Source organism: Haemaphysalis longicornis, unplaced genomic scaffold, assembly GCF_048455015.1.
Source record: "Haemaphysalis longicornis isolate Haplotype H1 unplaced genomic scaffold, Haemaphysalis longicornis Haplotype H1 scaffold_166, whole genome shotgun sequence".
NCBI lineage: Eukaryota > Metazoa > Arthropoda > Arachnida > Ixodida > Ixodidae > Haemaphysalis > Haemaphysalis longicornis.
Genome location: NW_027526272.1, coordinates 486,006 through 511,118, shown reverse-complemented (window position 1 = coordinate 511,118; position 25,113 = coordinate 486,006). Strand labels below are relative to the sequence as shown.

At 43.9% G+C, this 25,113-nt stretch overlaps 1 pseudogene; it reads left to right on the top strand.

Moving 5' to 3' along the window:
* The first annotated feature begins 3,610 nt into the window (after window positions 1-3,610).
* On the top strand, window positions 3,611-22,235 carry LOC144166292 (uncharacterized; annotated as a pseudogene).
* Window positions 22,236-25,113: the final 2,878 nt, after the last annotated feature.

Genomic DNA, 25,113 nt, shown 5'->3' with positions numbered 1-25,113 from the left:
ACGGATTATAATTTGTGACACTCAAATACACTCTCGCCACTAGGCCTGATGGGGTCGCGTGGTAGGTCGAAGTAGAAAAAGGCATACTTTCCTGGTACAAAGAGCTTGGATTGGTTTTGGCACAGGCTTGGAATGTTGCTTGGCTCATTCAATTTTATGCGGCAATTTAGTTAAAATTTGTTTTATTAAATATTTAAAACACTTTTAATTAGTCATAAAATAATAACTTTGTGCGCGTATACAAATTTTGCACAGCAATGAAAGTTTTTTTCTGGTTACTCTTTGGTCCACGAGCAGTTTTGCCAGTTTTGCGCAGTTTGGTACACGCGCGCCTGCGCACACCTTTGTTCTTTCGTGCTCCTGGCGCATGTTGTTGCGCGAAACTGGTCGCTGTTGCGGTTGATGACTGCAACCCAGTTAATTGGACGTTACATTTTTAAGATTATTTGCCAAGTACAGGCCGAGCCTTGACCGACGGCTGTGTCTCCTTCGGTGACGACAAGGTGAGTAAAAGATACGTCAATCACGCTACCGTTTTCGCCGCTGTTTCGTAATCACAGTGGGCGTATTTCCGGTTCTCAGACACCGTTGTCGAGATTGGTGCCATCCGCGCAAGGTTTTTTCAAGCGCAGGAAACTAGAAAGTGTAGTATGGTCACCGGCAGCATTCTGGATACTTTTTAAATGTTGGGGCTTTCATTTGTGCAGCCTTTTAAAAGTGTTTGCTACGCCTGAGTGCGCGCGCTAGACAAGCATGCGTAGGTTCCAACCATCGTAGGCTTCCGAGAAGGCTTCAAGAGAGACCAAAAGAAGCCTTCTGGTGTTAGAAAGCGCAGGGAAAAGTGTAGAAATTGCGTTTCTTGACGTAGAGCTCCGCTGTAAACGTCCAAAAACTACTCCACTTGAACAGGCCAAACTTGCTTCGCCTACAAGAGATTCTCCTCTTGAAGAGGCCGGAACATCCTCTTCGCAGCAAGATGTCGGCCGCTCCGCTGTTTTGTTTATGGAACCGCCGTCGCATGAAGAACTAAGGGAAGAAGCAGCGCAGGACGCCGAAAATTTGTTTTTTTGGCCGGCCTGGTCGAACTGCTTCTGAAAGCAATAACACCAGCGAGGGCAGAAGCGAAGACTGTGCAGATGGCCACGGGCTCAGCGATTCTTTGCGAGACTGGGCTTTGGTGAACTGCATCAGAAGAAGGGCGCTGACAGACCTTCTAGGAGTACTAAGAAATCAAGGTAAACTGTCTTCCCTGCCAAAAGACGGGTGCACACTGCTGCAGACTCCGAAGAAGCTACCTGCGCAGTTCACCATGACCCCTATGACACCTGGCTACTACTGCCATTTTGGGCTTGCTGCTGGACTTTAAGTCAGGTGGACAGCTTGCCAGCTGTGGTACCCCTGACATTTAACATGAATGGTTTGCCCCTGTCAAAAAGCTCACAACGTACCCTTTGCCCCATTCAGTGTTTGCCTCAGAATTGTGGTGATTTGGCACCATTCCTGGTTGGTGCATTTGCTGGGCGGTCAAAGCCAAAATGAGCTAACGAGTTCCTGAGAGCCTTTGTGGAAGAACTACGGACAGTGCTTTCACAGGCTTTGGTCATCAACAGCAGGGCTGTCAAATTTACCCTGAAGGCCATCATTTGTGATTCCCCTGCTGGAGCCCGCATAACAGGAACAAAATACCACACGGGTTACAACTCCTCTCCCAAATGCACTGTTGAGGGCGAGCCTGCACCTAACAAAGTTGTATTTCGTGACATAGACTGCCGATTGCGCACCGACCTGAGCTTCAGGCAGCAGCATGACCCTGAACATCACAGCAAGGAGACACTGCTTTTGGAACTGCCATTGACATGGTGCGAGACGTGCCATTGGATTACATGCATGTTGCGCTGCTAGGCGTCATGAGGAAGCTTTTAGTCATGTGGTCGTCGAAGGGGCCAGTCAAAGTTCGTTTTGGGCCACTACAGCGACGCACTTTCGATGAGTACAGCGCGATTGTTCACAAACATGTCCCCAGGGAATTCCTGCGCAAACCTCGAAGTCTTTGCGACCTCGACAGGTGGAAGGCGATTGAATGTAGGCTTTTGCTGTTTTACACTGGTCCCTTCATTCTGAGGTTTTGTATGCCATTTGGCCTGTATCAGAAATTTTTTGATGCTTCATGCTTCGCTTACCATAATTGCCAACGACACGTTGTGTCGCAAATACGCTGGGTATGCCAATGAGCTGCTCAGGAATTTCGTGTAACACTTCCTGAAGCTGTACGGCACAGAATATGCCACAAACAACGTCCACTACCTCATACATCTCGCTAGTGATGCTGAAAGGCATGGCGTACTGGACTCGTTCAGTGCCTTTCCATTTGAAAACAATATGCGGGTTTTCAAAAGGCAGCTTCGCAGACATGGAAAGGCATTGGAGCAGCTCTGCAACCAAACGGTGGAAGCGCAGTTGGGGCTCCACAGGCAGCATTCCAGTTGTCATGCCAACGCCGTGAGGCCGAGTCGACCCCATTCTAGAGGCCTGCTGTTGCCAGAATGCTGTCTCCCTGAGTATCAAAAGATAAGCTTCAAAGACTTCAAGATTTCTCTGAGCGAGCGGGACCATTGTTTCTCTCAAGATGGCCATACAGTTGTTGCGAGATACATAGCCCACATGAAAGCCTCAGGCGAGCTGTGCATACTTGGGCAGGAGTTTCGTGAGAAAGAAGACCTGTACACACTGCCCTTCGAGTCTTCCAGGTTGAGGATCTGCATTGTGTCTCACCTTTCCGAACCGAAGTCGTGCCCCCTGCGTAATCTGCGTAAAATGGTTAAACTGCCCTCGGAGAGCCAGTTCGTAGTTCTGCCAGACCTGCACACTGCCTAACACAGTGTAATCCGTTTTAGGAATATGCAAATAGCAACTCGCAATTTTATGGCATCAATCAGTATGTGATATATGCAAAGAAATGAACATACAAGTGCCTCAAGTTTAATTGGCTGTTCCATTTGTTTGTGACACTTCGTGTTAACTTCACAACATATGCAAGGTTTACCCTTTGTAAATTTGTATGGCCTTCTTACACTTGTTTTTGCCCGATGCAGTGACTCATTGAATATTATGTATGCCGTTCATTGCTAAGCAGAAGTTTCACAGTTAATAATTTATATGCCTGTTGAAAGCCGAGGCCTCTCAGTAGGCATCATTCTTCTGGGGCCACCCACAAGTGTATACTCGGATACAAGTTCAGAGCAGCAGCAGAAGTGGCGTGTGGGCCATATCACTTCAATTGGCTGTTCCTCTGCACAACGCAAAGATTCTCCCTGCTGGAACTATTCTTAAAAACATACAATAAAATCAGGCACAAGAACAAAAATAGCGACGTTAATGTTCTTGCAAACGCCAATTATGAAACAGTCATGTGCACTGACATGACAGTTAGATTGCTTTGGTGGGGGGACAGACAACATTGCCTGTTGCTGTTTACTTGTATTCGACCATAGGCCTGTGCATAGTACATTCGGTACAAGCTTTGAACTTTGTTTGCTTTACGCAGCTGCCGAATTTCTGCCAAACTTTACAGCCAATCATCTCTGCCTCTTTTTCTTACCCTTTTTTTCAGATGACATATGCAATTGTTGAGTTTTTGGAAGAGCAACAAGTGGAAGTTGTTCCTACACGTTGGATCGACGATGCATACTGTGTGTGGCCGGATCATGTGAAAGGCGACAGGGCTGTCATTCTGGTCAAGAAGAATGTTGACCTGATGCCTCATGGGCATGGTTTGAGGTGTCAGTGAAAGGGGTGTTTGGTGCGGGCCACTTTCGATCAAGTATTCACTTGCAATATCTCACGAGAGAATTGCATGACTTACTTTTTTTAAGCAACGCCCGAGCAAGCAAGAAAGAAGTTGAACAGAAGTGAGATGACGTCAGACCTGGGAAGCGACGCAGATGCTCCATTAAGAAAGAGAGTCAGGAGGCAGCCGCAGCAGTGGTCTGATTCGGAAGAGGCTGGGGTGTTCGACCTACCCACTCCACAACTTGTTCAAAACTTGCCAAGGCTGCCAGATAACTTCCCTCGAGGTAATTGCTCAATATTGGAATTTGTATCCTAAATGCAAAAATAAGAAGTGGGCATAGTCTTTCTCACCCTAAAAATATACTTTTACAATGCTGGAAGCGTCTCACTGGTGCTTAGCAAAGAAGGGATGTCTTCTGTACTGGCAGCAGCATTTAAGTGCGGCTGTCACTAATTTGTGAACTGGTATTAAGACGGGTGGTGGCACTCATAAAGGACAGCTAAGCTCTCTATTCTGGATTGAGATACATATAAGCATCCTTTACAAGCACACCAGTAATGCTGCAAGCAGCACTGAATTGGCAGAGGGAGAAGATTTACATGCCAACATGTGCATCCCTCTTCTTTGTCTCTGCCAGTGCTGTTTTTCACATTTTTTGAGTGCACGAAGCTACCTCGAGGTATCTTTCTCAATGCTTTGACACTTCAAGTGGCACTACTGCTAAATAGCCACTGAAAATAAAATGTATTAACTTTATAACTATATTTCCGCTCCCAGGTTCTTCATCTGGCCAGGCAAGCAGTGCTGCAGCAAGTAACGGTAAGCAGATTTACATTTTTTGCAAGCCAAGTTAGGGGTCGTCATTTAAGCGATGCATTACGGCTGTGATTGAGTAACTGAGTCGGTCATGTTGATAAATAATCATAATAGGAAAAGTGCTACCGAATTGAAGACTGACAAGAAGGTGTGAAGCACTTAGTCCTGTGTTCTAGTTATTCTACATTTCAGTAACACTTCTATCATTTTCACATTGAACTACCAGCTTAGGTGCTTGTAAAAAATCCCAGGCCATCTCCACTAACGTGAAACCTGGGGAAGGGTGAAGCATGCAGTGTATAAGTGTAATCGTGGTGCCTTGGTGTTTTTGCCAACGGAGACGAAAGCGTTGGGGATAGAGGTACACAGCTTTGCTATAAAATTCTAGCATTTTGACGCACAAAGCTTTCTAGGTCGTGGCGTAAACAAGTTTCCCGGTGCTTTAGTACCATGACTACATGAGACGACGGTTACGACGACGACATGAAACGCCAACCCCCCAAGCCCCTAAGGGGCTTCACCCCTAAAGCTTGGCTTACAGTATACTAGCTAAGACGAACACTTGCTATTTTGTAACATTCACAATGCAGCAAACGTCCGCTTATGACGAATTTCTGTTATACAAACAACTTTTCAGGGTCCCTTCAAGTTCGTGCTAACAGGAATTTACTGAGCTTTTCAAAACTTTCAAGTGCCTGTAAGCCTACTTTCGTACATACAGCGCCTAAGTTTTTTTTGTGATGGTTCTGGACTGTCACTCAGCTGTGGCGTAGATAATATAGATTAAATTAAAGCGAATCGGGACTGGTGTGGCTGGTTATGGGATCTTTTTTCGTGGGGGGTTATAACAGAAAAATTATATTGAAAGCATCAATGTTTTTTTTGCGCGCAAAGTGCTGCTGTAGCCAGAAATGCTACCTCTTTAACAAAGGAAAAATTTGCCCAGCTCCAGCCTCAGAGCAAGTCTGAGTATTACACCAGAGTTGTCCCGTTTGTGGCCCATTTGACATTTACGAGGTTTTTGTTTAGTATGGCAGCCCCACAAGTATGTGGTTAAAGTTGGCTACTGAAACTGTAGTAAAGCTCCGGATAATCTAGTGGACAATTCATAGCGGCCAACAGTGGATGCCCCACTTTAGTAATTCTTTCATGCTTGTACATGCAGTTCTGTCAAGATTGCAAAGGTTCCTACTTCTCCGATATCCCTGCAGAGGTGGTTCAAAAACTCTTTTCGACCCTTTTGCGGTGAAACATCATTTCGCTACACTTTTCAGGGGAAAAGTACCACCTAACAAAATGGCAGGAATGAAGGCAACATACAACCTTACTTTATATGAAACATCCAGCACCCTATACCACATTACAAGTTGTTTGTGTGAGAAACGTTGCTGCAGCTTTACTTGAATGAAGTGGACACTAAAATTAACGTGTTATTGCAACAAGGTAATCTTCACTGTAGTGAAGATGTATGCTGTCTTATGGTTTCTCACCCACCGAGTAGCACAGTGGCTAAGGCGTACTGCTGAACCCGTAGATGCGAATTTGATCTCTCCCATGGCCGCTTTTTATATGAAGGCGAAAAGCAGAAATGTCTGCCTGTAAAGATTTCAGGATCTCTTCAGATGTCTAGGTGGTCAAAATAATCTGGAGCCGTCCACTACAGCATGCCTCATAGCCCAAATAATCATAACCCAAGCATTTTCTTCTTAAATCTTTCCCATTGTTTGGATACATCAGATGTGCTGGACATATTTTGTTTCATGTGCAGTTTTAGGTGGTCACCGAGACTCCCAAGACACTGTGAGTGCGGACCTTGATGTGACTGGTAGGCCATTGATTTGAGAATAAAGATAAAAAAAAATTGGAGCCAGTCCACTCCGGGGAGGTGGATGACCATTAAAGCTTTTTAACAAAGCACATGACATAATATAAGTGTCACAGCATTTATTTTTCTTGTGGAGGGAAAATATCCTTAAATTAACAAGCTTTGCCTCCATCCACCTGTCTGCGTCTTTTCTTGGAACAGGCGAACGATTATATGCTTTCACTGTGCGAGCGTACGAGGCACTGGCTTGAACTTGGCTGAACATGACAGTCAGATTGATTCTATTAGGAACGAGCTGTTTTCTGGGTTTGATAGGGGAGTAATGAGATCCACTTGAAATAAATTACACCCTATCGCGTCAAGGGATGCGTATAATATTGAGACACATACGGCATGTGCACATTATGCAGAGTAATTTGCATAATTCGGACTAGCAATTAAAATTGAGAATCTGGAATTCACTATAAGTAAGTAGTATTTGCACAAATTATTGCTTGAGGCCAGGCGCACATTATATTAGATGATAAGCTTAAAATAAAAGCTGGAGCATTGTGGATTTTTGTGTATTTTGTGAGTGTTCCAGCCAAAACTTTACTTCAAAGATATGACTTGCAGAAGTTTACCTTTTGTGTGTTTAGGTGACGTAGAATTACTGGCATTGTCTTGCAGTGGTACAGATTACAGCAGTCTCTCTGGGAATGGTAAGTATTCGTAAATGCGAAACTCTGATTTGGGGCCACACAGTGGCCGCTGGTGAAGGATGATCCAAAGCTTGCAGCCTCCTTACTGTAAATATGGTTGTGCCTAGCGTGCTGTTAAGCTACAAAACTACCCTTTGACATTGTGGGCGTAAAAAGAAGATTTGAAATTGTTTTCACTTCATATTTTTTCAAATCCGGAATCGATACCTTTTACAGACATGGTTTGCAAGGGACACTGACAAGTGATTCGAAGCTTGTTTGCGGCTTTAATTGCGCTTAATTTGTTTATTTGACGCTATTGCCTCACCACCTTGTCAGTATACATGTACCTTGTCGTAAGCCGTGCGGCATAAAATGTCAAGCAAGAATCATTTATTTTCCGAAAATACAAAACAAACTTTTCGCTCTGTTTCAGGCGGTACCAGACCAGCAGTGTCAGCTGAGTCGGCTGCGTGTCCGCTAGCATGTTCCGGCAGAAGAAACCTTTTGCAGTTACTTCAGGCTATAACATGAGCAGCTTTCTGTGTTTATGCTACTTGTGAACTTTCCTTTGTCGACCGCACGCAAGAAGAAAGAACGATATCGTCAGGAAGTTAGACCACCCGACCTGGCTATCACGACGATCACGACAGCTCGCTCAGAAGAAATCCGATAAATCGGCTTGTTGTAGTGGATATCATTTTGTTAGCCTCTACAACTATTATTTATTGGCTATTTGATTCAGTATGCAGTCATGTATATGCGCTTCAGCGCCACTAAACGAAGTACAAGCAACTTTCGCTCTGGCTTGTAATCGGAAACACATGGAGGTCGGCAAGGGTCGTCTGCTTTTGTACAACCCCGACGCATAGGACACAAGGGACCGCTGCATGTCACCAAACTCCAGCGTGGGAGCCCTATAGTCCTTCATGTAGCCGGCGGAGACTTCCCAAAGTTCCTCCCCTAAATTGCTAACAAACATGGCAGGTTGATTGCTTATTCAGAAAGGATTCATGATTGCAAGGGAAATGTTGGCACAACAGTGATTAGTTTCAAGCGTGAAGTTTTTTTTTTAATGTAAGCTGAGTGCAGGCGGGACTTTTTTTAAATGCAGAGCATTTCTTTAACTCACGATGTCACCCGGCGTTGTCGGCGTGCCTCGGCGTCCGCAACAGCTGTTCCAGGTGCGCCCTCTCCCCCACTCCTCCTCTCCCGCATCACGCTACCCTCCTCGCTCTCAACAACAGGTCCGCACACCTCCCCCTACACTATATAAAAAAATAATACTTACCGGCGCCTGGTTTCGATCCCACGACCCTGCGGGCGGAACGCAAGGTACATGGTTCTCTACCCACTGCGCCAGAAAGCCGACCAGAATGGAAGGCTAGGAACGCGCCTTATATCCTTGACTCATTCAAACTACGTCAAGAAGCTGCTGATACAACGCATTCACTACCTGTGGGTGGAACGCGAGGTACATGGTGCTCTTCCCACTGCGCCACAAAACCGACACAGAATGAAAGGCTACGAACGCGCCTTATTTCCTTGACTCATTCAAACTATGTCAAGAAGCTGCTGATACAACGCATTCACTACCACCAACTCCCCAAACACTAAACGTTAACGCAATACACCCACCCCCTATGCGACGCATTTACTCGAGTCCCCCTCGCGGGGAGATGGGCCCTTTAATATTGAGTTCGATTCGCATCAACATTATACATGCTAGTAGTTATTAGGAATCAGCTGAATCTATAAGTGCGATTCAGAATTAGCTGGTTTCAAGGTTGAATGTGTGCGGTTTCTGTTAGGGCCATGGCACTGTTAGTTTTTGCCATTCTTGAGGCGTAAGCAGTTGAATTGATATCTGTAGAAAAGGAATTTTCACTTGAAAGGGCTAGGATAAAATAAAACTGTTCATTTTGAAGAAACTAGCCTTTGGTAACACGCAGCTTTCTTACAGGTAGGGAAGTCGTTTTTAGCCAAGAAAACAAGAAATATGGAGACTTTTAAACTACACACTAAAATGACATCAAAAACGATTGCCATTGCACCCTGCAAATGTGGGTGACCAGTGAAGATTTTGTAAACCAGTACACATGCTGATGTGGGATAGTGTAAAATGATCTTCTTCGTCTCAGCGGGCTCTTGCGCTCACTTGCGTTCGGCTTTTTTTGTAGCAGAGCCTGACAATTGCGGTTGCCTTCAAGCAACGTCAACCCCCCTTTTCGCGAGCAGCTGCAAACCTAGTCCTTACCAGGAACGTATAAAGGGGCCCATTGTTCACGGACGCCTTATCTATCGTGCGGTTGCGATGCTCGTTTTGTGTTTTTTAACGAATACCGAACTCTGATGTGTGCCTGATAGCAAAGGAAGATTGCACTGGACTTCTCTGGTCCCTTGCCTCGAAGTAAATTTGAATTTGGTCATTCCAAATTAAGTGTGCTTATAATGTCCCCTCAGCAGCTTGGTATCTTGTTTGCATTTTGAGTAGTGCAGCAAGCTCATGGTAGTTTTAGCAATTTTGTTTAATTGTTTTGTTGAATGACCTTTGACTGCAGGTCCTCAAGGGGGAAAAATCCATGGGCACAGGGATCCACTGGATGCAGGTAACTTTCCTTGCTGTGTGCTATTTTTCTTTTGTTTCTGAGATAGCTTGGTCAATTATAAGTACAAAAACCAGTGTATCTTGGTTGAAGTAACTATCTCTAGAAATAGAAATAACGGGCGCCCTGAGCAACAAAGGATAGTTCCTGGCAGCTGCCTACTGCCTGTGCCATGCAATTGTTAGCTAAATGGGGATGAAGCTGTGGTGCAGATTATTTCAGAACATGCAGTTCAAACCTGATTTTATGAACAAATTGTGAACCAACGTCAGTAATGTTTTTGTTCTTTCTGCGAACACAACTTGTGAACAAACTGGACTGTCGTGTCACATTTCGCTAGCCTTTTCATTATTTTTTTTATTTCCGAAATAAGGGTGAAAAGCGAAAAATTTATACCGTCGTGTTTCAGCTGTGCAGACGGTGACCCATTTCCTAGAATAATGGAGAAAGCTATCTTACCGTGCAGAATGAGCAGTGTACCTCAAGCACATTCATGCCTCAGTCTAAGAGGCCAGTACACGTGAACGGGATATCACATGAGCAACGTGTGGTGCATGATAATTTCGACATGCAAACTGTTTCGTGCTGCAGCAACCCATGGTTTATGCCTTAAAGAATCCCTGCAGCACTTCCCACTGATTATTTGGAATGTATGTGGACTTCCTCCTGCATAAATTATAAAAATTCATTCATCATCACCGAAGCGCGACAAATTGCTCATAATCGTTCCCTCTCAACTCGACCATGGACAAAAGCTGTGCGCACTCTCCCGGGAAGAGGGGGGAGGTTTGGGAAGGGTAGCTGAAGGCGTTCTCTTTGGAAGCCTTCAATGTAATACACGTTCTGATGCCACAAAAAAGCAGGCATTAGTGCCTGCTCATGAGCACACTCTAAAATTGGTAGTACATTCTTGAAGCAATAAATGTTTGTTGTCAAGTCGTCTGGTTGAAAGGGAAGTATTGAGCTGGTCACTCAAAGTCCGCACGCACTCAAAACACAACCGAAACACGAAAAACAGTCAGTATAGGTTCAAGCAAAGAACAGGTTGGTGCACAGCACCGACGACAGTGGGCTGTCACGGGAAATGTGAGAAATAAACTGTGAAGTTACTGTTTTGGTTATGTCTAATATTGTAGTAACAAACGGGGCAAAGAAGAAATATAATTATTTTATTTTTGCAAATGTTTTGTTATGCTTCTTGAACTTAAGTGTGACTCACTCATGTACTGTAACTGTGTTGATATATCAAACTTAAGCTTTAGACTGAAGCCAAAAGCTCTACAGATACTCAGCATAAGCTAAAATTAGGAAAATTAAGGAAATGGTGCCATGTGCTCACAAGGTAATGGTTTTTAGAGCTCGTATGCATGTATGGCAGAACCTACAGTACCTGTTAATTGCAGGTGAAATTATTTGATGTGGCATTCTTCAGTGGCAGTAAGCACATTCCTTATTTTGTACTCTCTCTACCTTAGCTACATGTGGCATCACATAATCAGGCAGGAAACAAAATCTGCAGGCAGTTGATGCAATTCTTTCACCTCATTTTTGTCACTTGCGCTACAAGTAGCGCCAGTGCCCCCACATCAATGTGTTATCGCAGTCTGACGATTTATCTGTTGCAAAAAGTTACCTTGTGCATTATTGAGCACCTGTCTATGCACATTAAAAATGTGATGCTTCTGCTACTTGTAGTTTTTTTTTATAATTGTAATTTGAGATGTTGCGTCAGGCAGTTAGTTCAGGGCAGTGTTTTTACCCGGTGGGATGCTTTTAAAAATAATTTCAGAACTGGGACCTGTATCTTGTCTTATTAACATTATTACTATTTTTCTTCCCTTACATATCAAGCGTTTCGTCAGAATGTCCTCCGCCTCCTAAATATCATCCGGTTCACACAGCAGCAGCATGGGGACATGCTGAACCAGCTCTGCGAAGTCATCCCACAGCGAGCTGTAGTCACATGCGCACCGATGGTTGAGAGACCTTTCACTGCGCTTGATGACCTGAGAGCGTTTAATCAGTGCCTCGACAGCGACAAGGCTGGAGTCTTGGTATTTTAATGGTTTGCATGATTAATCTGGGGATATTTTTACTTGCATTATTGAAATAGTTTTCTGGATTGATAATGGTCTTAGAGCATATGCAAAATTAGCTTTATTTCGTACACTTAGTTTGCCGTGTACATAATTTATTCTTTCAGAAGAAAACTTGCGTTCTTCTTTCTTGTGGCAATCTTTTGTGTTATCCCTGCAGGTGTGCTGTAATAACATTTCATAAATTTAATTTCATATTGAGGCACATTTCATATATTGTTAGTTGTGTTCTCCAATCTTGGACAGTGAACTTACCATATTTATTCCTCCATAACACGAGGTTTTTTTTTTCGAAATCTGTAGTCTCATAGTAATACCACGCCTTATATTCGAAGCTCAGTATGTGTATACATATTGGCTCTCCAAACTGCACCCTCGCTTTGTTTTTGTGATTACGGTAAATACGGTAAATGCCAATTTTTCAAGATTCCTCTGCTTTGAGGTGTTAGAGAGGTGCCGAGGAATTGTTAGATGTCTCATAGGTAGGCAATATTAATGGCTATCATTAAGTTCTCCTTCGTATTTACTTTCAAAATAGTGCTTCATCACATGAAACATAGATGAGAAAAATAATTGCCTGGTAGGGCGTGGAGCATCTGTTTCAGTGAGTATAGGTGTACCTATAGATAAAACGAAATTTTGCGTTTTTTTTTAAGTGAAACTAGCTGTGCTATTGGCTAGGCACATATTGAAGAGACGTAAAATGCGGTTGATTCGTTGCATTTTCCAACAACACCCGTTTTAATATTGTGTTCATGATTAAGGGTTTCAACAAAAAATTATCAAAACGTTTGTCCAGACGTTCAAAAAAAAAGAAAAAAGAACACATCCTAAAGGGATTGCGTGTAATTGATGCACTGCAAATTCAACAAGACACTGTTTTTCTGTAAAATTCAGTAAACTATTATTAAAGAAAACGTTACAACAAATGTTGTAAATAAACAGAAATGAGAAAAGAAAGAAGTTTATACAACACGCGTATAACAAACCACCCGGAGCCCGCCTAATTAATATTTATGCTCCTCCATACCCTTCCACTGGGAAAAACTTGTTCAAAAATATAGAATATCTGTTTCTCGAAAACCGGCATGTCATATGCCTTGGAGATTTTAATTGTGTATTAAACCAGGATGACAGGATAGGGCCCTCACATAGAGTAGATTACCAAGGACATGATTTAAACAAGTTAATACTTCATTTTAATTTAATTGACGCACACGTACTCCTTCATGGAACAACAGTGCAGTACACATGGCAACAAGGAAGGACGAAAAGTGGACTAGACAGAGTCTACGTTAGCTCGGTTCTGGCAGACATTGTCACAGAGTGCGAAATAGTGGAAGCTACAGCATCGCTTCCGCAAATCTCGGACCACAGCCCTGTGGGAATTAAAATGGCTAGCAAAGGAAACCCAAGCAATAATCAAGCCTGGCAGCTGGACACTCGCATACTATATGACAGGACATGCAAAGCCAGCCTAAGAAACAGAATAGCAGCGTCAATCGAAAGGAGGCAAGTTAACGACTGGGACTCGTTAAAAGTGGAATGGAAGACCCTCTGCATTGACGAGGGAAAAAAGCTCAGACACAGGCAGTCAGATGAGTAAACAAACATCTTAAAACGAATAAGAATAATAGAACGAGGCAACCCTGCAACACTACTAATGCAAACCTACCTTAAAGATTTAAAACTGAGACACTCCAGATTAAGCAGGCTTTACTTTACCACTGCCATTGTTCATAGAGCCAGACAATCTCCCAGTGCCAACCCTGCAGTCTTGAGGTACGAACGAAACAGACAGCTGAAAGCAGAAGCAAACAGGTCAAACCAAGCAAATCTCACACCAGGGGACATCGACAGGTTCATTTCCTACTTTCAGGAAATGACCTCTTGTGAGACAACCAGAGACATCGGTAGCATTACCTCTAGCCCTTACTTAGCAAGTCTTCCACAATTACCAGATGAGGACTTTGTACACTTAGTCGCTCCGATTACGTTAAAAGAATTAACAGAGTCAATGAAGCAACTCCACAAAGGCAAGGCTCCAGGAGTGGATGGATTGCCAGTCGAGTTTTACAGCACATTTTGGGACCTTCTTGGACCCTTCCTATGCGCAGTACTAAATGACGTTCTCACAACGCACACAGTACCCCGCAGTTTTAAACGAGGTAGGTTTATCCTAATGCCAAAAAATGCTGGGGCTTGGAACGAACCTACAAGCTGGCGCCCCATCACGTTACTGGGGACGGATTACAAATTACTCGCATCAGTACTAACAAGACGACTACAACTTACTTTGCCGGAAGTGATAACATCGTGGCAAGCCTGCTCAGTTACAGACAGGAACTGTCAAACCTTAAACATGTTAAACAGAGACATAATAGAGTACACCAAAACAAGACAGGCTAGAGGCTGGCTCATCTCTTTAGATCAAGCACAGGCGTTTGACAGAGTAGAACACAACTACATCTTCGCAACTTTAATAGCCATCGGGTATCCACAACAGTTTATTAATATATTAGTAATCCTTTATGAAAACATGCAGAGTGATCTAGTTGTAAACAAGCAGGTAGCAACTAGTCTGAGCGTAACAAGAGGGGTACGACAAGGGTGCCCACTTTCCCCATTTCTTTTTGTTCTAGCAATAGAACCGTTCTTAAAAAATGTTGAAAATAACTCGCATATCCTAGGCTTAGAGCTTCCAGGGAGCCAGACAGTTAAAGTAACGGCGTATGCCGATGATGTTACTTTGTATCTAAGGGACGAAGATAGTTTAGTGCATGCACTTAATTGTTTTGAGGAGTATTCCGAGTTAGCTGGTGCAAGACTAAATTGCACAAAAAGTAAAGCCTTAAGCCTAAGTCCATTAGAAAAACAACACATATATGGCATCCCAGTAGTAACACATGTAGAAATCATCGGAGTTACTTACACGTCAAGCGGGGTATCACATAAGACATGGCACCAGACACTTAAACAACTCAGGGAGGATGTAAACGAAGCCTTAGCTTACGACTTTCCATACGCGGTTAGAAGGTATCTGGCAATAAACGTTTTTACAGGGAAAGTATGGTATATAGCCGGGACAGCTGCCCATCCTCGATACATAGCGGTTAAAATTACATTTGAAGTATTGCGCCTGTTCTGGTCGGATAAAACAGCCCTGTTCAAAACCGGGAAACTGGGCCTGCCCAGACAATTCGGGGGGTGGAAAATCCCCTCCGTAACCAATTATGCCGTGACCTATGCTTTGAAAAGTGTTTTTAGGGTCCTTGATCTGCAGACGGGGCATCCAGCAAGGCAGCTCTGTGTATACTTCTTGGGAGCGCAAGCTAGGTTATTTTCCCAGCATACTCCGGATGGGCCCAAGGCAACTCAGCCACCCCCCTTTTACGCCAAAGTAATAGCAGCATATAAGAAACTAACCACACATAACTCACAAAGAGAAGTAGAAGATATGAGGAACATAGAACTGGCTCAGAAATTAGATGAGACGAGTCCTGAAAACCTAGAAGAGAAACAAAAGCACTTTCCTTGGCGCACGCTGATCAATGCAAATGTACCGGGTGAAGCCCAAGACGTAACATGGAAGTATGGGTGGTCAGTCTTGCAGACGAGAACGGTCTTAAGGAGATGGGGTACAACAACAACAGACAAGTGTGTGCACTGTAATCAGAGGGAGACAAATGAACACGCAATGGTCCAATGTACAGTCGCCAAAACATTTTGGCTCATAGTGAGTAGGGCATATAGACAACTCCGCATTCGGGACTTCCTGGAGGGCAGACGGTGCCCAAGAAACCCTCTAGCTGTGCTTATCATAACGATCGGTCTTTATGTACTGTGGATAAACAGGTATACTGCTGTCAAGCAATCACGCCCCCGACATAACCAGTGGAACTTACTGATCCACATGCACACAAAACTAACCGAAAACCTGGAAGCAGAGCTCTTCTTCTTAGGGGAAGAAGAATTCTTGAGAAAATGGTCTTGTCCTTTCACTGAGGTTCAAAACGGGCAAGTGCACTTGAGCTGCACTCCAATACACGGATTACGCTTCACGGGAACATAAAAGGAGGCTTATAAAAGCGTGTGTGCCTGAGCCGCACTCCAATACATGGGCTACATTTCAAGGAAATAACGGGAGGCTCATAAAGGTGAGTGCACTTGAGTTGCACTCTAATAACGTACGGGTCAAGTTTACGGGAACATAAGGGGAGGCTTTTAAAAGGCGCAAGCGCCTCGGACGGGGGAGACTCTCCTCCCGCACCTGTGCACTTGGCGCCTCACTCTACTACAAAGTGAGCGGGCTCGCAAATGTAAGCCGCGTACTTGCGTTTTTACAAGTGTAAGCCATGTCGTGCGGATGTAAACCGCGTGATTGTGTTGCTACACCCAAAGGCAGTTCCAATTGCATTATGTAAACAGAGGTCATGTTCTGAGTATTCAATAAGTTTAGTGGCCCCAAATGGGAAGGTGGGCCAAATAAGTGTATGCGGTACAGTCAACAAACCAATGGTCGGTTTCTTTTGTATTTGTTTTTGCATTTGAATGTGTTGAAGTTGCGTATGTAGCAAGGAAGACCCGAGTAAATGAAACGTCTTGTGTAAAGGGAGCTGGTGCTTGGGGTGGGGGAGTAGTTCCCCCCTTCCCAGGACACAGGCTGTCCTCTCAGTGCACAATTTATGTACCAAGAAGTGTACGTCATTTGCATTCGTGTTCATGCAATGTTAGTTTTTCACTCATTTCGTATCTGCTTTGTTAATAGCAAGGAGAGATGTCGTCCTGCAATGTAACGGACGGACCGAGTATGTAAACGTGGAAAAGCGTAACCACGAGTGTTTTGTACTTCCTTTTGTTACAAGAGAAAAATAAAAATTCCTTTGCTAACAAAAATTTAGAATATAAATTTTGTAGGTACACACTTCGAAAAGCCGTGCCCGAAAAAAATTTCAGTTGTGCGGAGCACTTTCCCAGATATAAAAGCATTAGCTTGCACGGTGCCCATGCCTTGTGGTGAAGCCCAACCTCCATTTCAAAGTGCAGAATTTTGGATGGTTCTCTGGGAGGAATCTGGTGGTGTGACATTATTAGAGGCACCAATTTGTCCCCCCGTAATATTAAAGCCACCTTGTCAATTACTACAGCCACCACAAGGTTGAGGAGAGGCAAACGATGTGAAGAAATGCGCTTGCAGTTGAAAACCAAACTTGGTAGTGGATGCTTGTTGACATTCTGATGTCACTTATCTATCAGAACTTTCATGTGCAGTTCATCATCATCGGACTCGCCGTGATAGCCGTTTAAAGGACGAGGTGTGATGCACTAGCAAGCATTCACCAAGTTCGCCGCTATGAGCCGCCTACGTTGCAGTGCCACCTTATACTTTCGAAAAGAAACAATATTAGGCCTGTTGGAGACTGCCAGAATAGGCAGTTCTACTAAGAAGCAACACTACACCTCCGGAAACAGCCATGTACGGAAACGAAACTGGCCGGTGAACAGCTGGCAGTGTTCAAGGCTGATTGGAAGCGCTCTCCTTGTCTGAACTGACATCTGACGATTTGGTATTATTTTTTTTACTTTAGCTAGAGCTGTTATTGCAGAAGTATGGCGTGGATGAAGTGAAATCACAAGTACCTTGCTTTGTTTAAGGATCAGTACCGGGTGATGAAGGCACCATGGCAAATTGACTTGGCTGTTGGGGAACTGCACAGTAGTGCCAAATATGAATTTCGAAACGGAAAAACAAAATTGAAACTGCTGGAAAGTGGCTGAGAATGCCAGGTCTACTTGCTAGGCATGCTGGGGACCTTCAGAAATAAGCTTTAGCAGAATAAAGCTGCGTTTTTTTCCGAAATAAAGGTCACTAGTGAATAGCTCGTGTCATTATCAGGTAATTATCACCTCTCAGCGCTATAGGATTACAAAGCTAGTTTGGTATTTGGCTTGCTGGGAGCCTTTTGATGAACATTTTATGGTGATGTACCATAACCGTAAGTGGCGCGTTTTTTTGTAAAGCGCAGCAGCCATGCCCCCTTTTGCAAGAGTGTACACACTTCAGCTCACAAGAAACGTCGTCAGAAATCTCTGCATCGCCGAAGCGGGAACATTTCAACTGATTCTAAAAGTGCACTGCCTAGACTAACCACTGGAGTGCTTTAGGTGCACAACAAATGACTACAATTTGTTCAAATCGGCAATGTAAAGCATAAATCACCGGTTATCAATTTAAATATGCGTGGTTTATGAAAGAGTAAAGACGTACATTGTCGTGTGAGAACAGGGTACACATTTCAAGCACGTTCAACACATTTTGTGCAGGTTCAAGAGTTAATAAAGCTCGGAGGAAAAGATTCCAGAACGGCAGCAAGAAGAATGCTTGGGTACCCGCTCGATGACAAACTTGCTTCCCTTTTTTCCTGGTTTGGGCGAAGAGGAAAAATGAGTTTCAGCACGCTGAAAATTGCTGCTGCGGTTACTGGTAAGCTAAAAATTGTGTGTCTGTAATATCTAAGGCCAAATAATTGCAAGGGTTATGGTCCACCATGAACCAGCTAAAAATTTCACCTTACTAAATTATGATAATGGGCCAGTTGGCTCAGCATGACTGCTTGTAAAAAATGTGTGGCCAACTTGGACTAAACAAGAGCATTGATGAAGAAGTAATAAGTTCTCATTAGAATTGACAATAAATAGACGAAGGATTCAATGCTTTAGCCTAAGTTGATGCCAATATGCCATGATCATGCAAATTCATATCCTAGCCCTGAGAACATGTCTCACCTGACTAGGTTATGATGCCTTTAGAAGGTGCAAAGGTAGCCTGAATGTAATGTAGACTGAAAAACACTGGTGCTTTTCGGAAAAGTTCATACCATACCATGCAGCTAGGCTTGAATCTTCATGAACAGCTTGGTACCAGCTCTTCCCTTCCTCCCTACCTCATTTCTTTGCTCATGAAAGCGTCCCCGATTTCAACAGCACAGGGTTGAAGATAATGTAACATATCCTACAAAGTTTACCCGGTGCTACAGGGCTGCCTAGGACAAGCTATTGAAAAAAAAATTTCCCCGCAATTCCCCGAGGGGAAGAATGTGAAAGTGCGAATGCAGGAGTTGAATTTGCGCGGTTCGGTAATGTTCGCGAAAGAGAGATCACACACACACACACAACTACAAAGAAAGAAAGATGCATTTATTCACAGACACCTATTTGTGTTGTCGTTGTACTTGATTGCTAGAGCGGATCTCAGATTTGAAATTTCGTGTCAGTACTCCTTTAAGCGGTGCATTAGCCCTTCTCACGCCCGATTCCTGGCCAATCCCCCACGTGGGTATGTGCCATGTCAGCGGCCAGGCAGCGCGCGCCCATCTCCCCCCGTTGCCAAGGAAGACGAGGAGATTCCTGGCCAATCCCCAACGTGGGTATGTGCCATCTCCCCCCGTTGCCAAGGAAGACGAGGAGCGCGCGCACCCGCAGCTGTTGCTATGTGGACGGACGGCCGTAAACGGAATTCAGGGTCGCTTATAAAGTGCATTCGCACTTAAAAAATATAATTTTATTACCTGTGCCCGTGTGCATGCACACAAACATGCATGCACTTTTTTATCTTACAACCGTACCTTGAAGGTTCATAGTGAGCTTGTTAAGGTGATTATAAAAATGGCATCAACTATGATTCGGTACAAGGTTCTCGTGGCCAAAAAACGTTGGGGGTTTAGCACCTGACATGCACTGTCACCATTACCATGATAAAGGGGGTTCTCCTTCGGGTTATTCAGCAACACCATGCAAAAAGTATGAGTTATCGCTGAGCCCCCTGTTCCATTGTCGCTATAGTTCAGGGGTCTTCTCTCCTGATGCCCACTTTTTTCCTTCACTGATGGCAGTTCAAGTTTTACTGAACTAGCACTTGAATTCTGGTGAGCTGTAGCTGTAGTATCGATAATACTATTAATAGTTTCGCATTACTAATTTCTATGAAAGCAACCTGTGACCATGATCTGTGTTCTTAGACCTTTTTTTTAAAGCAGAAAACAATCACCTTTTTCTTTCTCCTGAGTGGCTGCTCACAGTATCACAAATGAAGACAAAGCTAAGGTTGACGATGCGATAAGAGCGTGGCTGCGCCATGCACCGGAGCGGATGCATGCAAAAGTAAAAAATGCTAGAGCCTCTGCAGCATATGTTGCCCAAAGGTATACGCTTACTTTCTTTCCTTCCTTTAAAGTTCATGTTAAGTTGTTTTTTTTTTGTTTTCAATTACAAGAACACTGCGTGTTTTGCTTATCATAAGACCCTCACATTTTTTTCCTGCTTCAAGCACGTTTTAGTGAAGTTTTTTTAGATTTACTACTTCGGCTGGTGTACGGGACTTTATGTGCTTTTTAAAGTATGGTTGACTGCCCGCTGTTAGCAGACGTTGATGGCCACTTGCACTGAAAATTTCTGCCTCTAAAAAACCCTGTTTTCATATGGTCTGGCTAAAAAATTAGTGCCTATTCATTCTGTGATGATAGATAAGCTGCGAAGCTGGACACAGTCGACATAGAGCACAAACAAACCTCGTTTGTTTGTACTTTGCGATTAAGCATGCAGTCGAACATGGATATTCCGAACTCTAAGGGGATCACGAAATAGCTCGATATATGTATTGATAATATGCCTGTCTGAAGATTATGTCATTGTGGCAAGCAGTTGCTTACCGCTTTTTTCCTCACAGCATGAAAATTTTGAACCATAGCACGACGACCACCGCACTTAACATGGAAAGAGTCCTTGAGATTCGTTTGCTTCTTCTTCTGCGTCATAAAGTGCATCATGCCATATTTAAGCTTCAATCCCGTCTAAATGAGAAAATCTGGAGTTGTACCCTGTGTCACAACAGTGGCCAATCTGAACACTGACAGAAGCATGGCTGCAGTAGGCTGCTGGGAACATTGTCACGGTCACTAGTAGGGTCTGCCTTTTCAGGTGTCATCACGCCACAGTCTGCACATCATCGTCAGCACTTATGAACTGGTATGCCATTGTGCGATTCAAAATGGCGCATGGGAATGTTGACAGTTGTCGTATTTCATTGTCGAAGCACTCAGTGCTGTTCTCCTTGGTATCCGAACACCTCTCTCTCTCGTGTGGAGCTGCACAATGCACACGACGCGCTTCGGATCGGCCAGGCCATGACCAAGTCGACTGAGCTGCCAGTCAGATTTGATGCGGAGTATCGCGACCGAAAATGCTGTGAGAAATTTTGAATACCTCTAGAGCCAATATCTTTTCACCAACGTGTACCCATCAAAATGTCCGTTTTCGTCGCTAAATCCACACTCTTCCATTTTTTTCGTGACCATGGCTCCAAAACGCCTGCCGGAGACAAAATAAATGCCTCCCTCTGCATCGGTCCCCCAGTGTGAGCCACCATTGGTAACCTCTCAAGCACACAGAAAAAAATGTCAAACCCAGCGCTTCGGTCATTCGGCTTCCCTTCCTCCTTTATTGCCTTTCACACCCAGTGCACTCCCCGCGTTCTCACTGCCATGCGGCTGCCCCCCAGGCTAGCTTGCGAGCAACAGGTGTTGAAGGCCAGTGAAGCGATGCGACAGCTCCTCCTCATCGAGCGCGGCAGTGCCCGAAAAGATTCAAAGAAGTCACCGGTGAGAGACAAATGAGGGTCTGTCCTTCAGCATCCTTGCTCAAACGTCACATGGTACAATGGGTATTGCGCGCCATACTTGGCAAGATGGGCGCCCCCACGACCAAGCTAACCCACATGTGCAAGCAAGGAGGCCCCACCAATTTTAAGAACATGCTGAAACAGTTGTGCAGCCATCTCGTGGGTGTAGCTTTCAAGCAGCAAACTGAATGTTTGTTTTAAGTGCGAAGCACTTTATAAGCGACCCCGAACCTTCCACCGCCGGCGGCGGCGGCGTCCGCAGTCCTCCTCTCTATATAAAAAAAACAGCATCCGGCGCCAGGTTTCGATAAGAAGGACTTTGCGGCCGCAGCGCGACGCTCTACCGACTAAGCCACGGACGCGACGCTGATATCAGTGTTAGTAACGCGCCTTATATCTTTAACGCATTCAAACTACGTCGTCAGCGGCGTGCGTTGGCGACTCAGCGGCGTTATAGCGGCTTGATAACTGCGTGGTGTACACGTGATACTACAAACCCGATGGAAGAGATGGAAGAGAAGGCGGCGAGGCGGTGGGCTGCGGGGGCCGAGCGCAAGCGCCGCAAGCGGGCCGACAACCGTGCATTCGCACTTTCACATTCTCCCCCTCGGGGAAATGCGGGGGAATTTTTTTTGGTGGGTTATCCTAAGCAAGTGCTGGGGGTGGTTGTGGAGTGCATTAGAAAAGTATGAAAATCAACCTGGTGCATAATGTTCAATTTTTCAGGTACTGACTGGATGGTCTGAAGCACAGGAGGTCCGAAGCACAGGAGACAATACATCAGCCAAGCTAGGCATGTGACATGTATTTATATTAAGGTTTTCATGAATAAAATGAAATAATAAACCATTTTTTAGTGTTTGTACCTGGCTTGTGTTGTTTTATGTGCCTTTGCTATGTAAATTTTATTAACTGCTATTTTTGTTTCAGCAGCATGCTCCTTACTGTAACGATTGTTTTTCAGTTTTATTCCTAGTCTTACAGAATCTGCTGTTCATTAGCAGCATTGCTTGTTCTTTCTTTAGCTTTTGACGAACCATAGTACCGATGCATTCTCAGAAGAATTGAGCCTAATTTTTTTCATACAGGTTTTTCAGCCAACTTGAGATTTCTTGCTTGCTGCAAGCTGTTATGTGTTCTTTGGTAATGTGCATTGAAGTGCACCTTCACTTTAAAGATTGCTTCAGACAGGCCCTTGTGCAGTCTGCTGCAGTACAACCTTGAAACTCTTTCTTTAGCAATTGATATGGAACCATCAGAAACATACTTGGCTAAGATTCATAAAGCTTCGTGGTATAGGTTCCAGTTTTTCATTCAACTTGAGAACTTCTACTAGCTGTAAACTTCAGTGCTTTTTTGATAAGATGACTTGACGCATTACTCCAGATTTAAGTACACTCAAAACAAAAGCCTCTTCTGTGGCTTGTTTTGGCACAAACCTAATTGTAGGTGAATGCTTACCCCACACACTGGAAAAACAACTCCCCACCCTGTTCATATTTTTCTTGGAAAGAGTGCGAGCAATGATGTTTTTGGTGGCGTGATACAGTGTAAAGTTGCAAGCTTATTACTGTCACAACTTTTAAATACGGAACCACGTTTAGACTGTGGGCTGTTGTATCAGTGTAAATATGGAGAGGTTTAAGCATCCATTTCACCGAAGTGGTTACTGGCTACTTAAACTTACTCATATTTTTTGCTGACACAACAGACTACAGTGCATGCATGATCCTTAGTGAAAAGTGGTGGCGACAGTAAGCTTGCAACTTTCCACTGTATTATGCTACCATAAACATCACTGCTCGCACTCTTGCCATGAACAATACGAATAGGGTGTGTATTAAGTTGTCCGCCCACGTTGTGTGTGGTGCAAGCATTCATAGTTAAGGTTGTTTCAAAACAAGCTAAAGAACGGGCTTTAGTATCAAGTATTCTTGAAGCTGGAGTGGTGCTTCAATGCATGTTATCAAGAAAGCAATCAGGTTTACAGCAAGTACAGGTAATCCCTGATGAAAAAAATTTAGAACTAGAACCGGACGTCTGGCGGACATCCAAAATCCGTACTTTGTTATCCCTTGGAGGCCCCGTGGACATTTCTGACCGGAAATGTCCGATTTTGAGCATCCGCCGGATGTCTGAAAATCCGGCTCGGATGTCTGTCGGAAGTTCCTAGGATAAGCAAATCCTTCGCATTGGACTATACCACGGACGTCCGTAGTACATCCTCCGTCTTTCTGCGGATGTCCGATGGACGTCCAAATGTCCGCCATTAGATATCTGACGGATGTTCGACGGACATCTGTGGTCCACTTGGACGGCTCGCAGATCTAAAAATTTCGATTTAAAAAGTTCTAGGGCGTTATCAGCAAAACCGTTTCTCGGCAAGGTGCTTTACGTGATGACCTTTCATTTGGGATAGAGAATATATACTCGACAAAAATCGGTTGTCTGTCCCTTTAAGGCCTCTTGTAGATTAGACTGACTACGTTTTATAATGCGGACACTGCGCATAATCTACATCAGGTGCAAAACATTTAATCAATAATTCCCCTATTTATGTGGGTTGTTTAGTGAATTTAAATGTGCCGGAACCACACGTAAGAAAACACCTGCACTACTGGGTAGGTTTCAAGTTACGTTACGTGTGTAATGCATTATCAGCAGAGTGACTGACGCGCTGGTTTAACGTTATGCATTGATTACGCGTACGTTCCAAATTTTTCCCAGCATAAAACTATTTATTTAGAAAGATGTTGTTTTTTCTACCCTTTGTGACACAACGACTAAAGTTTGTGACATATTTGTTCGAATCTGTCAGTTATCCTCAGAAAAACCTCCTGAAATTAAAGGCGCAGTCTTTAGTTTGGGAATCAAAGACAACGTTACAGGAAACAGCAGGAATAAGCCAAGTAACCAGATAACTTATTCAGTCTTCCTTAGGTATAAGTAGGCGCGAGGTGGCACTGCTGCAGCGCTAAATTAACTGGGGTGATCAAATACGGTTGGAGTGGTTTAACACATTCGACCAGGGTAGTTAAAGCATCTCAACACGGTACTTCTGGCAGGTAGGATATGGCTGTACAATGCGCCTCATATGGTCATTGAACAGTTCGTCAAAAGTAAAAGTGGGGAAGGTATACGTGTTTGCCTGAAGAAACTGGCTGTAAGGACAGTTAATTAATCCGATAACCAAGGGGAAATTGAAGAAAATGGTAATTTTATATAGAGCACAAAATGAACACATTGAGAACAAGCGCATTGTTTTGTATGCTTCGAGTTTCGTTACCCCTCTCATCTTACTTTTTTCGTGTCCTGTAGTGCCTCATTTTCTGTTCATTCAGTGTTGGTTACGCACAAATAAACCGTAAAACTACGTGGTTTTAGGCGAAGTGAGATTTCTTGAATGAACTTTTATGCGCACAATTAATTTATTCGATAAGATTACTTTTAACACTATACCACTGAAATTAAGCACATGAGATAAGGCTCATTTACTGAGTATGGTTCCGAAAGTTGATATGTATTGCCAGAATACGTCCCTTAATGCAGCTTTTCAGTTACTTGCACAATTATTGATTATCACCTAATAATGTCGTTCGGATTGAGCATCAACTGAGGGAAGCG